At 41.3% G+C, this 17,164-nt stretch overlaps 1 protein-coding gene across 8 annotated transcripts in view; it reads right to left on the reverse strand.

Moving 5' to 3' along the window:
• ccser2a (coiled-coil serine-rich protein 2a) overlaps positions 1-14,009 on the reverse strand; it is a 77,111-nt gene extending 63,102 nt beyond the window's left edge. For 5 of the 8 annotated variants that reach the window (XM_014154754.2, XM_045700878.1, XM_045700877.1 and 2 more), the window contains exon 1: positions 13,349-14,006. The gene's annotated coding sequence lies outside the window, so the exon portion shown is untranslated. Of the gene's footprint in view, positions 1-13,348 lie in introns of all 8 variants that reach the window. The other 3 variants (XM_045700876.1, XM_014154753.2, XM_014154757.2) reach the window with 2 other exon arrangements.
• Between the last annotated feature and the right edge of the window lie 3,155 nt (positions 14,010-17,164).

The following is a 17,164-nucleotide window of genomic DNA, read 5'->3' on the forward strand; positions in this document are numbered from 1 at the left end:
TCTACTGAAACTTCTCATTTCAGAGTGGGGTTTGTGGGCCACTCTGGCATTCATGTTCTACTGTTACACACACCCAGTCTTCTACTGAGCACTGCTACCCAAATCCTCTCTGGGGTCAGACATTCAATTGTTATAGTAATGTTATAACACATTGCTAAACCATAATACAATTAAAAACAACAGACATGAGATTACACTGCCAGGCCACTCTGGCAATAAAGGTGTTGAGTTTAAACCAAGCTGTTAAATACTCAGTTGTTCAATGCTTACTCACCTTAAAAATAGCAGGTTAGTTGTAAATTCAAGTCCTTGAGATACAAGTAAACTCTTGACTCTCAGTGACACAGTGCCGTGACTAAACATGCAACCTTTATGCTGGTGTGGTCTAATAATGAGATCTTATCTGCCCAACTAGACAGTTTTTCAGGGCCACCACCATTGCTGGGTATGACTGGTTTGTGATGCTTTCACACACCGGCCATGACAGATTGTGTGTATTAGAAATACACGGACATATATACCCAGACACACACACGACCCAAGTATACCCTGATACTATGAGTTGTGGTGGTCCTCTGTGGGCAGAACCTCTGTGGAGACATTCAGCTGTTGTGGGGTAGTGTACCAACGCAGCAGGCTGGGACCTACACAGACAGGTGCCAGGGGAACACACACTGAGATATGTGGAAGTGGAGGAGAACGCCTCCATCAGAGCACCAAGGAATGTCCAGCTCACTTACACTATGGAGTGTCAAAACTGGCAATGAATACAATCACAGTCAGAGGAATTCCACTTGTTTTGTACATTTGGGGTGATGGTACAGAGAGCTTAGCGCTGTCTGGGTTATCTATTTCACTTGGCAGACAGTATCACGTGTCATTGATTGAAAATAACTGGTCTTGGTGGATTATGTATCGGAATCATGTGTATTAAAAGATGCAGTCAGGGAACTTAATCTCTCTCGGGTATGTGGGACGAAATCGTCCCACCTAGTCAACAGCCAGTGGAATCGAGTGGCGCGATATTCAAAAACCTTAAAAATGCTATAACTTCAATTTCTCAAACATATGACTATTTTACACCATTTTAAAGACAATACGCTCGTTAATCTAACCACATTGTCTGATTTCAAAAAGGCTTTACAACGAAAGCAAAACATTAGATTATGTCAGGAGAGTACCAAGCCAGAAATAATCACACCCATTTTTCAAGCTAGCATATATGTCACAAAAACCAAAACCACAGCTAAATGCAGCACTAACCTTTGATGATCTTCATCAGATGACACTCCTAGGACATTATGCTATACAATACATGCATGTTTTGTTCAATCAAGTTCATATTTATATCAAAAACCAGCTTTTTACATTAGCATGTGATGTTCAGAACTAGCAAACATACCGACAACTTCCGGTGAATTTACTAAATTACTCACGATAAATGTTCACAAAAAACATAACAATTATTTTAAGAATTATAGATACAGAACTCCTTTATGCAATCGCGGTGTCAGATTTTAAAATAGCTTTTCGGCAAAAGCACATTTTGCAATATTCTGAGTAGATAGCTCGCCATCACGGGGTAGCTAATTTGACACCCACCAAGTTTGGCGTTCACTAAACTCAGAATTACTATTAGAAAAATTGGATTACCTTTGCTGTTCTTCATCAGAATGCACTCCCAGGACTTCTACTTCAACCACAAATGTTGTTTTGGTTCAAAATAATCCATAGTTATGTTCAAATATCCTCTGTTTTGTCCGTGCGTTCAGGTCCCTATCCGAACGGTGACGCGCTCACGCATGTCGTGACAAAAAAATTATAAATATTCCATTACTGTACTTCGAAGCATGTCAAACGCTGTTTAACCTGTTAGGGCTAGGGGGCAGTATTTACACCGCCGGATAAAAAACGTACCCGATTTAATCTGGTTACCACTCCTACCCAGTAACTAGAATATGCATATACTTATTACATATGGATAGAAAACACCCTAAAGTTTCTAAAACTGTTTGAATGGTGTCTGTGAGTATAACAGAACTCAAATGGCAGGTCAAAACCTGAGAGATTCCTTTACAGGAAGTGGCCTGTCTGACCATTTCTGGAACTTCTTTGCCATCTCTATCTTTTACTAAGGATCTCTGCTCTAACGTGACACTTCCTACGTCGTCCATAGGCGCTCAGAGCCCGGGAAAAACCTGAATGTCGTCATCCCAGCCCCAGGCTGAAACACATTATCGCCTTTCTCAAGTGGCCGATCAAGGGACTCTGGGCTTAGGCGCGTGACCTGGCCGCCCCCGTCTTTGTGATTTTTTCCTCTGTTTGCCGAAAAGGAGATACCCGGTCGGAATATTATTGCTTTTCTACGAGAAAAATTGCATAAAAATTGATTTTAAACAGCGGTTGACATGCTTCGAAGTACGGTAATGGAATATTTAGAATTTTTTTGTCACGAATTGCGCCATGCGCGCGACCCTTCTTTACCATTTCGGATAGTGTCTGGAACGCACGAACAAAACGCCGCTATTCGGATATAACGATGGATTATTTTGGACCAAACCAACATTTGTTATTGAAGTAGCAGTCCTGGGAGTGCATTCTGACGAAGACAACAAAAGGTAATCAAACTTTTATAATAGTAAATATGATTATGGTGAGTGCTAAACTTGCCGGGTGTCTAAATAGCTAGTCCGTGATGCCTGGGCTATGTACTTAGAATATTGCAAAATGTGCTTTCACCAAAAAGCTATTTTAAAATCGGATATATCGAGTGCATAGAGGAGGTCTGTATCTATAATTCTTAAAATAATTGTTATGCTTTTTGTGAACGTTTATCGTGAGTAATTTAGTAAAATGTTAGCGAATTCCCCGGAAGTTTGCGGGGGGTATGCTAGTTCTGAACGTCACATGCTAATGTAAAAAGCTGGTTTTTGATATAAATATGAACTTGATTGAACAAAACATGCATGTATTGTATAACATAATGTCCTAGGGTTGTCATCTGATGAAGATCATCAAAGGTTAGTGCTGCATTTAGCTGTCTTCTGGGTTTTTGTGACATTATATGCTAGCTTGAAAAATGGGTGTCTGATTATTTCTGGCTTGGTGCTCTGCTGACATAATCTAATGTTTTGCTTTCGTTGTGAAGCCTTTTTGAAATTGGACAGTGTGGTTAGATTAACGAGAGTCTTGTCTTTAAATAGCTGTAAAATAGTCATATGTTTGAGAAATTGAAGTAATAGGATTTTTAAGGTTTTGAAAATCGCGCCACAGGCTTCAACTGGCTGTTACGTAAGCCAGAGAGGTTAAAATCCATTTTTATGCGATTTTTCTCATAAAATAGCGATAATATTCCGACCAGGAGATGTTGTTTTCGTTCAAAGACTGAAATAAGAAAATGGTGTCTTCACGTACACGCGCGCACCCATGTCATTGTTCTCGGATCGACCACTAACCAAATGCGCTACTGTTTTCCGCCCAGGGACTGCAGAGTCATCATTCCCCATTCTGGCGCCTTCTGAGAGCCTATGGGAGCCTTAGAAAATGTCACGTTACAGCAGAGATCCTCTGTTTTCGATAAAGAGGCTATAGAAGGCCAAGAAATGGTCAGAGGGCACTTCCTGTATAGAATCTTCTCAGGTTTTGGCCTGCCATATGAGTTATGTTATACTCACAGACACCATTCAAACAGTTTTAGAAACTTTAGGGTGTTTTTCTATCCAAATCAAACAATTATATGCATATTCTAGTTTCTGGGCAGGAGTAATAACCAGATTAAATCGGGTACGTTTTTTTATCCGGACGTGAAAATACTGCCCCCTACCCAAGAGAGGTTAAGCACAACAAATTTGTAACATATTGTACGAATTAGATTCATAACATATCAGACGAATTGCTAACACACACACACACACACACACACACACACACACACACACACACACACACACACACACACACACACACACACACACACACACAGTGCCTTCGGAAAGTTTACGTTACAGCCTCATTCTAACATTGATTAAATAAATAAAAAATCCCTCGATCTACACACAATACCCCACTATGACAAAGCAAAAACAGGTTTTTAGAAATTTTTGCTAATTTATTAAAAATAAAAAACTGGAATATCACACCTACATAAGTATTCAGACCCTTAACTCAGTACTTTGTTGAAGCACTTTTGGCAGCGTTTAAAACATTGAGTCTTCTTTGTTATGACGCTACAAGCTTGGCACACCTGTATTTGGGGAGTTTCTCCCATTCTTCTCTGCAGATCCTCTCAACCTCTGTCAGGTTGGATGGGGAGCGTTGCTGCACAGTCACTCCTACGTTGTCTTGGCAGTGTGCTTAGGGTCGTTGTCCTTTTGGAAGGTGAACCTTCGCCCCAGTCTGAGGTCCTGAGTGCTCTGGAGCAGGTTTTCATAAAGGATCTCTCTGTACTTTGCTCCATTAATCTATCTCTCGATCCTGACTAGTCTCCCAGTCCCTGCCGCTGAAAAACATCCCCACAGCATAAAGCTGCCACCACCATGCTTTACCGTAGGGATGGTGCCAGGTTTCCTCCAGATGTGACACTTGGCATTCAGGTCAAACAGTTCAATCTTTGTTTCATCAGACCAGAGAATCTGGTTTCTCATGGTCTGAGAGTCTTTAGGTACCTTTGTGGCCACTACCATAAAGGCCTGATTGGTGGTGCTGCAGAGATGGTTGTCCTTCTGCAAGGTTCTCCCATCTCCACAGAAGAACTCTAGAGCTCTGTCAGAGTGACCATCGGGTTCTTGGTCACCTCCCTGACCAAGGCCCTTCTCCCCCGATTGCTCAGTTTGCCCAGGCGGCCAGCTCTAGAAAGAGTCTTGGTGGTTCCAAACTTCTTCCATTTAAGAATGATGGAGTCCACTGTGTTCATGGGGACCTTCAATGCTGCAGAAATGTTTTTGTACCCTTCTCCAGATCTGTGCCTCGACATAATCCTGTCTCGGAGGATGGGGGTATGTATGTGTTGATTGCTGAGGAATTGTTTTTATTAATCAATTTTAGATTAAGGCTGTAACATAACAAAATGTGGAAAAAGTAAAAGGGTCTGAATACTCTCCGAAGGAACTGTATATATACAGGTTTTTTTGAGGACGTAACAGATCATATGAAATGGATGACATAGTACACAAAAACTGGGACCCGTTTTGGCTTGCGAGCACAACTTCCATAACTACTGGCTGAAATTATACAAAAGATCTGGAGCGTCACATTAAGTGCCCTCTAGTACAAATGTGAACAAAAATATGAATAATAATACGTCAATGAACAGTTACATAATTCCCATGGTTATTTTATACCACTATTACGTAAATGTCTAAGCATAACATAAACATTCACGGTACAGTAACATCCCCAGGGTTATAACAGTGTGTCTTCTGCATGGCTGGAGAGCAGTAGGGAAAGAGAGCGTTTGTACTATTGGCCTTAGGATGCTCGGTTGACAGATGCAGAGCCGTCGGAAAACGTGTGGGGAGGCGGCATTTGCCACAGCATTTTTCAATTATGTGTGGCAGCGCCACACAACTATTGATTTAGTTTAACAAAATATATTGACGCAAATATTAAAATAGTTGGGGGTTTTTAGACTGATTTGCCTCATGATTTGTCAACACGCACACAATTTATCCGTCCTTAACATCAGTGTTGCTTCAGGCTCTTTGCAAGTCGTGGCCAATCAGATTCACAGAAATCGCAGATTGTGCAGGCCGGGCACAGAGCGCAAAGCTCAAGGCGCGCTCTTCACTTTCCTCCAGTATTTATTTAGCAAGCGTAATAACACATCACTCCCGACAGACACAAGCAAAAACTCCATACATCTAACACTAGAGATCTGACATGCTGTATTGAATGGAAATGAGACTATTTTTCAGTCTGATCAACTATAGGCTACTATCAACAGCAGCTGCATAGTCTAGCCTACTACAGTATGTGCCCTGTCCCTCTGGCCAGGGTAAACGAAGCAGTAACATTGTGTATTTATAGTCCATTTGATTGTGAGAAAATGTGAATGGGATCACATTTGGTTTAAATTCAATCTTGGGCTGACTAGGCAACCTAGACTTTTTCAATCCAAAATGAAACACAATAGCTGACAGACTGTGAGGAATTGTTTTATTAGACCTACAGTTGCATAGGTGAGGACTACACAATGTAAACCTGGATAAAGCAAGCTCAGCCCTGTGAGTTTTATTGTCTAATCATGATGTTTTCTCTGTGTATATGTAACCGATGTGAAATGGCTAGTTAGTTAGCGGTGGTGCACGCTAATAGCATTTCAATCAGTGACATCACTCGCTCTGAGACTTGAAGTAGGGTTTCCCCTTGCTTTGCAAGGGCCGTGGCTTTTGTGGCGCGATGGGTAACGATGCTTCGTGGGTGTCAGTTGTTGATGTGTGCAAGGGTCCCTGGTTCGAGCCCAGGTTGGGGCGAAGAGAGGGACGGAACCTACACTGTTACATTGATGCTGTTGACCCGGATCATTGGTTGCTGCGGAAAAGGAGGAGGTCAAAAGGGGGGTGAGTGTAACCGATGTGAAATGGTTAGTTAGTTAGCGGTGGTGCACGCTAATAGCATTTCAATCAGTGACATCACTCGCTCTGAGACTTGAAGTAGGGTTTCCCCTTGCGTTGCAAGGGCCGTGGCTTTTGTGGCGCGATGGGTAACGATGCTTCGTGGGTGTCAGTTGTTGATGTGTGCTAGGGTCCCTGGTTCGAGCCCAGGTTGGGGCGAAGAGAGGGACGGAACCTACACTGTTACATATAGAAAACCCTGTTCTTTAAAATATAATTCATATGAACAAGTACAAGGCTGCTGCAGTTTGACAGGGTTTTTATATTCCCCAAGTTGAAGAGTTTTTCTAAACCATGTGACCTCATTCTAAAAACTTTGGTCCCATCATAGCCCATATTAAATCTTTTTACAACAGATGAATAATGTCATACCATATAAGATCCAGAGTTTTACCTGGTTAGGTTACCAGATCAGGAACATCTATTGGCCCCAGAATAGTTTTTCCACCACTAGGGCTGTAGCGGTCATGACATTTTGTCAGCCGGAGATTGTCATGCAAATAACTACCGGTCTCACGGTAATTGATCGTTAATTAACATAAACACGTTTAGCATCTCCTGGCTTCCACGCATAGCCTACAAGTCACAGAAGCACACCGTTGGAACACCTAGATTTTAAAAAGTCAACAACAAAAAATCTATTTAATATAGCCTACACCATCAAAATAAATCCATGATTTATTTTAGGTCTAAAGAAACATGATATGAAGAAAATGTAGCCTACTTCAAAAGAACAGAATAGCATATTTTGAGTTGTCCTTATGTTAGGCCCTGATCTGGCTATGCCATATGGCTGTGGGCTACACTAGTTCATTTAGCAGAGAAGATTTGCTTAGAATTCTGTGGCATTATTTTATATTATTTTATAGTATGAATAATACAATTGAACATAGCTGAAAAAAATTGAAAGTATATTTTCTACAAACGATTTGAGGGAATGCGCACATGCGGCTATTCTGTGTTGAGCAGTTAACAGAGAAACAGATGCTGCTATATACTAAATTTAGAGTTATTTATGCAACTTGGGGCGGCGTTAGGGAGCGTTGTGCCAGTAACCAAAAGGTTGCTAGATCGAATCCCTTAGCTGACAAGGTAAAAATCTGTTGTTCCGCCCTGAACAAGGCAGTTAACCCACTGGCTGCATAATGCGACTAGTGATGATTTTAAAAAAGTTGCATGAAAGACATGAGCTCTGCTCTGTTTCTTGTGCAGCCTAAACACCAGTGGAGGCTCCTCGGAGGAGGAAGGGGAGGACTTCTTAGTGGAATTCATAAAAAAATAAAAAGCGAAACATTAAAAAAGTTATTATTTTTAGATAAAACTATACTAAATATATTCCAAGTAATCAAATAATTTATTAAAACACACTGTTTTGCAATGAAGGTCTGCAGTAACCTCAGTAGCACTCTGTAGGGCAGCACCATGGTGTAGTTGGATGACAGCTAGCTTCTGTCCTCCTCTGGGTACATTGACTTCTATACAAAATCTAGGAGGGTCATGGTTCTCAACCCCTTCCATAGACTTACACAGTAATTATGTCAACTTCTGGAGGACATTCTCCAACCTATCAGAGCTCTTGCAGCATGAATTGACATGTCGTCCATCCAATCAAAGGATCAGAGAATGGATCTAGGTCTTAAACCATAAACTACAGATGGCTAGCACTGCAGTGCATAAACTGTGGTGAGTTGTTCATTTAAAAAGAGAGAAATACAGTAATTAAACAGTTATGAACAAATTGACTTCTTCCTAAATTAAGGAGAAGCAAGAGAGAGAGCTATATTTGGATGTATTATTTTTATTTATTTGTACTTTCACTTAGCTAGCCAATTCAGTTAGCTAGTTTAGTCTACTCAAACACCCAGCTCAAACAGAGAGGGATGCTATGTTAGCTAGCTGGCTGTGGCTATCCAACACTGGAACTCTTCCAAGTCAAGGTAAGCTTTTGGTTTTATAAATGTATTGCCATTGGGGCCCACCAGTGTAACTGCTAAATTGCTTATGCAGCTAGCAAGTTTAGCCTACTCAAACACCCAACTCAAACAGAGAGTAATGCTACGTTAGCTAGCTGGCTATGGCTATCCAACACTGGAACTCTTCCAAGTCAAGGTAAGCTTTTGGTTTTATAAATGTATTGCCAAAGGGGCCCGCAGGTGTAACTGATAAACTGTTTTCTTACTGTACACTGTACTGCATGATTGTAGCAGGTTTACTAATGCGTTAGTTCTAGTAGTTCTAGTTGACTATGATGTGACAACTATGTAGACTGTGTGTAGCTCTTAGCGGTTATGATATGAAGGTTTGGCTTGGAAAGTTTTTTTTCGCCTGGTCACAGATAGCGGATTTGTTGTGCACTGAAGTCCACATGCGAAGGGAAAAGGTGAAAGGAGGAGAATGTTTATATAATTCCTATCTACACAATGAGGAAAGTGATTGTGCTGTTTTTATGTGGCTGCTATGAAAGTGAACTGTTTACGTGTGATCAACGAAAAACGTTTCTTAAACGGAAGCAACCAGAATGAAAAAGGGATAAACATACCTGAATTTGTCCAATAGAAACTCTCATTTGCAACTAGACTATTGATTACGTCCTAGATCAGCTAGATGCAGGCAAGCGTGTGCAAGGCAGTATTGAACGTGTCACTGTCTGTCACCTTGATTACTCAAAATTCTCTTGACCTTTGCACCTAAATTGTAAACTTTAATTAATAGGCTAGGTTGTAGCAACCTCATGATGGGTACAGGGAAAATTTGAGGATCATGTAGTAGCCTAAACCTATTGATGTTACATTGAGAGGGGTGAATGGAATATGAACGACAGTCATCCAATACACTGTGATAGAAATAAGGCCATGCTCATAAAAAAAAATCATCTTAAAAGGCACCGACCACCACCGCTGCACACACTTCATCAAATCAAATTGTATTAGTCACATGCGCCGAATACAACAGGTGTAGACTTTACAGTGAAATGCTTACTTACGAGCCCATAACCAACAGTGCAGTTTAAAAAATACAGATAAGAATAAGAAATAAAAGTAACAAGTAAATAAAAGTGCAGCAGTAAAATAACAATAGCGAGACTATATACAGGGGGGTACCGGTACAGAGTCAATGTGCGGGGGCACCGGTTAGTTGAGGTAACATGTACACGTAGGTAGAGTTATTAAAGTGACTATGCATTGATAATAACAACAGAGCGTAGCAGCGGTGTTAACGAGAGGGGGGGGCAATGCAAATAGTCTGGGTAGGCATTTGATTAGGTGTTCAGGAGTCTTATGGCTTGGGGGGGGTAGAAGCTGTTTAGAAGCCTATTGACCTAGACTTGACGCTCCGGTACTGCTTGCCGTGCGGTAACAGAGAGAACAGTCTATGACTAGGGTGGCTGGAGGCTTTGACAATTTTCAGGGCCTTCCTCTGACACCGCCTGGTATAGAGGTCCTGGATGGCAGGAAGCTTGGCCCTAGTGATGTACTGAGCCGTTCGCACTATCCTCTGTAGTGCCTTGCGGTCGGAGGCCGAGCAGTTGCCATACCAGGCAGTGATGCAACAAGTCAGGATGCTCTTGATGGTGCAGCTATAGATCCTGAAAAGGATCTGAGGACCCATGCCAAATCTTTTCAGTCTCCTGAGGGGAAATAGGTTTTGTCGTGCCCTCTTCATGACTGTCTTGGTTTACTGGGACCATGTTAGTTTGTTGGTGATGTGGACACCAAGGAACTTAAAGCTCTCAACCTGCTCCAATGCAGCCCCGTCCTGTAGTCCACAATCATCTCCTATGTCTTGATCACATTGAGGGAGAGGTTGTTGTCCTGGCACCACACGGTCAAGTCTCTGACCTCCTCCCTATAGGCTGTCTCATCGTTGTCTGTGATCAGGACTACCACTGTTGTGTCATCGGCAAACTTAATGATTGTGTTGGAGTCGTGTCTGGGCATGCAGTCGTGAGTGAACAGGGAGCACAGGAGGGAACTGAGCACATGTCAGTGAAGACACTTGCCAGTTGGTCAGCACATGCTCGCAGTACACGTCCTGGTAATCCGCCTGGCCCTGCATCCTTGTGAATGCTGACCTCTTTAAAGGTCTTACTCACATTGGCTGCGGAGAGCGTGATCGCACAGTCTTCCGGAACAGCTGGTGCTCTCATGCATGTGTCAGTGCCATTTGCCTCGAAGCGAGCATAGTAGTTTAGCTCGTCTGGTAGGCTTGTGTCACTGGGCAGCTCTCGGCTGTGCTTCCCCTCATAGTCTGTCATGGTTTGCAAGCCCTGCCACATCCGATGAGCGTCAGAGTTGGTGTAGTACGATTCGATCTTAGTCCTTTATTGACACTTTGCCTGTTTGATGGTTCGTCGGAGGGCATAGTGGGATTTCTTATAAGATTCCGGGTTAGAGTCCTGCTCCTTGAAAGCTGCAGCTTTAGCCTTTAACTCAGTGTGGATGTTGCCTGTAATCCATGGCTTCTGGTTGGGGTATGTACGTATGGTCACTGTGGGGACAACATCATCGATGCACTTATTGATGAAGACAATGACTGATGTGGTGTACTCAAAACAGTCCTGTAGCTTAGCATCTGCTTCATCTGACCACTTTTTTATAGATCTAGTCACTGGTGCTTCCTGCTTTAATTTTTGTTTGTAAGCAGGAATCAGGAGGATAGAATTAGGGTCAGATTTGTCAAATGGAGGGCAAGGGAGAGCTTTGTATGTGTCTCTGTGTGGGGAGTAAAGGTGGTCCAGAATTTTTTTCTCCCTCTGGTTGCACATTTAACATGCTGATAGAAATTTGGTCAAACGGATTTAAGTTTCCCTGCATTAAAGTTCCCAGCTACTAGGAGCGCCGCCTCTGGGTGAGCGTTTTCTTGTTTGCTTATGGCGGAATACAGATCATTCAATGTTGTCTTAGTGCCAGCCTCTGACTGTGGTGGTATGTAAACAGCTATGAAAAATACAGATGAAAACTCTCTAAGTAGATAGCGTGGTCTACAGTTTATCATGAGATACTCTACCTCAGGCGAGCAATAGCTCGAGACTTCCTTAGATATCGTGCACCAGCTGTTATTTACAAAAATACATAGTCTTCCGCCTCTTGTCTTACCAGACGCCGCTGTTCTATCCTGCCGGTACAGCGTATAACCAGCCAGCTGTATGTTGATAGCGTCGTCATTCAGCCACGATTCCGTGAAGCATAAGATATTACAGTTTTGAATGTCCCGTTGGTGGTTTAATCTTCCACATAGGTCATCGATTTTATTCTCCAAAGATTGCACGTTTGCCAGCAGAATGGAAGAAAGTGGGGGTTTATTCGATCACCTACGAATTCTCAGAAGGCAGCCTGCCCTCTGGGCCTGTTGCCGAGAAAGTAGTATATAATTTGTGTCGGGCTCGTCAGACTCGTTAAAGGGAAAATAGGATTCTGGCAGTCCGTGGTGAGTAATCGCAGTCCTGATGTCCATTAGTTATTTTCGGTCAGAAGAGAAGGTAGCGGCAACATTATGTACAAAATAAGTAAAAAATGTAAAAAAATAAGTTACAAACATCGCAAATAAACAAACAAAAAAACACAATCGGTTGGGGACACGTAAAACGTCTGCCTTCTTCTCCGGCGCCATTTTATCAGTCTCTCATTCACAATTTGACAAGCACTTGATAATATTCTCACCCACTGGACTATTCTTCATTTAATCTGGTCTTTACATTTAGCCTATAGGTAGAATTATTTTTAATTTAGAATGGCCCACCTCTGGATGGATGAGAGAGCACACAAGGTTGACATGAGTTATGAGTCATGGCACGACCCAGAAGACTACCTCTCATTATAAACTGGGTGGTTCGAGCCCTGAATGCTGATTGGCTGACAGCTGTGGCATATCAGACTGTATACCACGAGTATGACAAAACATTTATTTTTACTACTCTAATTATGTTGTTAACCAGTTTATAATAGCAATAAGGCACCTTTGGGGTTTGTGATATATGGCTAATATACCATGCATGGCTAAGGGCTGTATCCAGGCACTCTGCGTTGCATCATACATAAGAACAGCCCTTAGCCGTGGTATAGTGGCCATATACCACACCCCCTCAGGCCTTATTGCTTAATAATAAACTGGGTGGTTCGAGCAATGAATGCTAATTAGCTGAAAGTCGTGGTATATATCACAAGTATGACAAAACATATTTGTACTGTTCTAATTACATTAGCAACCAGTTTATAAGAGCAATAAGGCATCTAGGGGGTTTATGATATATGGCCAATATACCACTGCTAAGGGCTGTATCCAGGCACTTTGTGTTGCGTGCATTACAACAGCCCTTATCCGTGGTATATTGGCCATATACCTGTACCCCTCATGCTTATTGCTTAAATTTACCAGTGACTAAACACAACAGTGATGAGAGACAGAGAACAACCATTTGAGCCATTGCAATGAATCAAGTACTGATTCTATGCCCATTCTAGAAAATATTACATAAAATAATTTACAAGTAATCCATGTATTGTACTTTATATTGCTTACTCTTCTACAGAAGGACTCAAAGGATTACCCTGAGTAATGACTTCTGTTATTGACATGTTATTGTGTATATTTATACACGGTATCTACTCTTTCCCTATCACAGGTGACATGCGCTCAGAATACCATGGAGAAAGAAAAGTACTACAGAGTAGTAGACAAATGGTACATTTTGAATTAGTATAGTGATAAACTTTTTTTAAAGTAAAATGGACTCTTACCTGGAAGAACAGAATTATGAAGTTATTCGGTCAGGTTTACTAGAGTCCACGGTCCAACGAAGGCAAGTGTCAGATGAAAGCAGTGGCTGTCCTGAAGTTGAAGTTATCCTCTTGGTATCACCATCGCCAAGTTTGTTTCTCTATGTAAGCACAGTTTTCTTTAGAATGTGAACAATAAGTGGAAAACGCAACAACAAAAAATGGCAGAAAGAGAATTATACCGCATTTTCTCACTAAAGCCTTCTAAACTATTCTTGTTCAAGAAAACATTATCTTGAGTCTTGACGTTGAAATGTGGTTACAATTCAATTATTGTAATATGTCCAATGTAAAGAACCTTGGAAATAACCCCAGGTTTCGCTATAATCTCGTCCCCAGACACTTCCGCTTTATATGCGCAATAGCGCGCAATAGCCTGGGGACGAGGTTAGTTGCACTTTAGTCATGATAAACGCAAACTACAGCATTATCGTGTCAACACCGATACAATGTAATGATAACGTCGAATGATGTTCGGAAGCAACAGTCATACATATCCACGTGTTCGTGCCGTCAAATAATTCAAACGTCCATCAGAAAACAGTTCAGCGTAATTCTCAAAGGAGATTAGATGCATGATGCTTTATCACTCCAGCATCCTCTTCTACTCGATGGGCGGAGCGTTCAGACGTCACCTGGACCTCAATAGAGTCCCACGGCGGTGTTGTCATAATACCCATAAAACCTAGCAGTCAAACAAGGAAATGGTTCCAATCGTTTTTCCATCATTAATTTTTCCCATAAAATATTTCAGAAACACTTAAAATAATGTCTGTGTTTCGTGTAGGCTTACCTTGGCATGACGTTGGACAAGATTACTTTTATCAATATATTCAGCTCTATTTACTCTCAGATTCGAAAATGCTAATTGATATCAAAGTAGACATGCAAAACTACAAATCCCTGCAAGCTCCTGCACATCATCTCTAGCTGACACCTTTGCTAACAGGTATTGTGTAAATGTAAAACTTGAACAAGACAGTTTACAGAATTGTCCATTTGAAGAAATGTTGCCAATTTATTCATTACTACATTTAGCTAACATTAGATTATTAATCCAGAGATTCTAACCTTTGCCTTGATTCAGCAGTCTCGTCCCGATTATCATGGCATTTGTAGTCCTTTATGATAGCCACATTAGCAGCTAATCAGCTTTTCATTTTTGGGTTGTAAATGCAGGTGAATATATTGATAAAAGTCACCTTGTCATAGAGAGATTCACACGGTTATCAAAACATCATGCCAGGGTAAGTCTACACAAAACACAGCCCTTATTTTAAGTGTTTCTAAAATCCCCTATGGGAAAATGATTGGAACCATTTCCCTGTTTGACCACTAGGTATTATGAGTATTATTACCAAAATATTATTACCAAAATACTCAGTAATATTATTCATGAGCATTATTTTGGGTGGCAGGTAGCCTAGTGGTTAGAGTGTTGGGCCAGTAACCAAAAGGTTTCTGGATCAAATCCCCTAGGTAAAAATGTGTCATTTTGCCCCTGAACAAGGCAGTGTTCCCCGGTAGGCCGTCATTGCAAATAAGAATTTGTTCTTAACTGACTTGCCTAGTTAACTAAAAAAATATTGAAAAATGATGACTCATGCTGTGGTACTCTATGGCTTGGCAACATCTCTAATCTCAATTTGTGAGATAACAAGTGGTGCAAATTATTTTGTTTTAGTAGAACCCCCGTTTGAACGGTACGATAACAAAAGTAAAAGCCGTTAGAAATGTTGCATATCTTTCCCAATTTGAATAACTAGTCCACGTGATCGACAGGAGTCATGACCCATGTTTTTCTGCCTTCCCAAGCTTCGACCTCAGTCATTCTCATTAGCGCTGTTGACACTGACGTCAGCTGTCATATTTTCATCCTGCCCTCAGTGTAAATATGCACGCTCACTAGTATGAGTTTTTGCGCACGTATGGGATATACAGTAAGGCAGACACCTGTGTTATCGGAGAGTAAGGTATGTAAAACATTTGCATAAAAAAACATAATGAAAATAGGGGGTTGGATCATTTCTGAACATAAATAATCTCAAACGTTCCTGCATATGTCCCTACCATGGTCCCTACCCACCACCTTCTCTCTTTCTCTCTAGCTCGCTCTCTCTCTCTCTCACTCACACATACACACACACACAGTATATGACTCTTTCTCTTCTCACATCAATACACATACACTGAACAATTTTCAGAGGGATGAAATTGCATGTTTTTGTTCCACTCTTAGCAGTTACCTCTCAAATCCCCTTTGATGATCATCCATGTGAAGGGAAGCTTCTCTTCATGACATTTTAATCTAGTGAGAAACCTGAGAGCTCTCTGGTCTAAACGTTTACAACCAATAAATGAAGGGAAGAACTTACAGTCGAATAGAAAATACATACATAAAAATGGAGGTTCTGTTGTGGGATAATGTACAGTACAAGTTATTCATGTAATGATATGTCTAATAAAATCTGTATAGTGGTCATGCATCCCAATGACCACTAGGTGACAGTGTTAAGCTTCTCCCCATCTCAGTCATCTCCCCATCTCACTATCTTCAGCCCCCAACAAACTGTGTACCTTTATAAGGACTGAGGAAAATATTGGATGTTCATACCTAGAGGTTTCTCTAAAAACTGAGAATAGCAATTGCTAGGGGCATCATATGTTTGTCCATTGTGATTACAACACTCCCAGGACCTCTATACCAGGTGCTGTCAGAGGAAAATGTGTCTAAGACTCCAGCCACCCAAGTCATAGACTGTACTCTCTGCTGCCGCACAGCAAGCTGTACCGATGCACCAAGTCTGGAACCAACAGGACCTTAAACAGCTTCTACCCTCAAGCCATAAGACTGCTAAATAGTTAGTTAAATAGTTAACCAAATAGCTTCTTGGAGTATCTGCATTGACCCTATTTGCACTAACTTTTTTGACTCCTCACATACGCTGCTGCTACTGTTTATTATCTATCCTCTTGCCTAGTCACTGTATTCCTAGTTATATGTACAATTGAAGTCGGAAGTTTACATACACTTAGGTAGGAGTCATTAAAACTAGTTTTTCTACCACTCCACAAATTTCTTGTTAAATAAACTATAGTTTTGGAAAGTCAGTTAGGACATCTACTTTGAGCATGACACAATTATTTTTCCAACAATTGTTTACAGACAGATTATTTCACTTATAATTCACTGTATCACAATTCCAGTGGGTCAGAAGTTTACCTACACTAGGTTGACTGTGCTTTAAACATCTTGGAAAATTCCAGAAAATGATGTCATGGCTTTAGAAGCGTCTGATAATCTAATTGACATTGGGAGACGTACCTGTGGATGTATTTCAAGGCCTACCTTCAAACTCAGTGCCTCTTTGCTTGACATCATGGGAAAATCCAAAGAAATCAGCCAAGACCTCAGAAAAAAAAGTGTAGACCTCCACAAGTCTGGTTCATCCTTGGAAGCAATTTCCAAACGCCTGAAGGTACCACATTCATCTGTACAAACAATAGTACGCAAGTTAAACACCATGGGACCACACAGCGATCATACCGCTCAGGAAGGAGACGCGTTCTGTCTCCTAGAGATGAAGGTACTTTGGATCGAAAGTGCAAATCAATCCCAGAACAACAGCAAAGGACCTTCTGAAGATGCTGGATTTAACAGGTTCAAAAGTATCGATATCCACAGTAAAACAAGTCCTATAGCGACATAACCTGAAAGGCCGCTCAGCAAGGAAGAAGCCACTGCTCCAAAACCGCCAATAAAAAGCCAGACTACGG

This window comes from Salmo salar, chromosome ssa18, assembly GCF_905237065.1.
Source record: "Salmo salar chromosome ssa18, Ssal_v3.1, whole genome shotgun sequence".
Taxonomy (NCBI): Eukaryota; Metazoa; Chordata; class Actinopteri; order Salmoniformes; family Salmonidae; genus Salmo; species Salmo salar.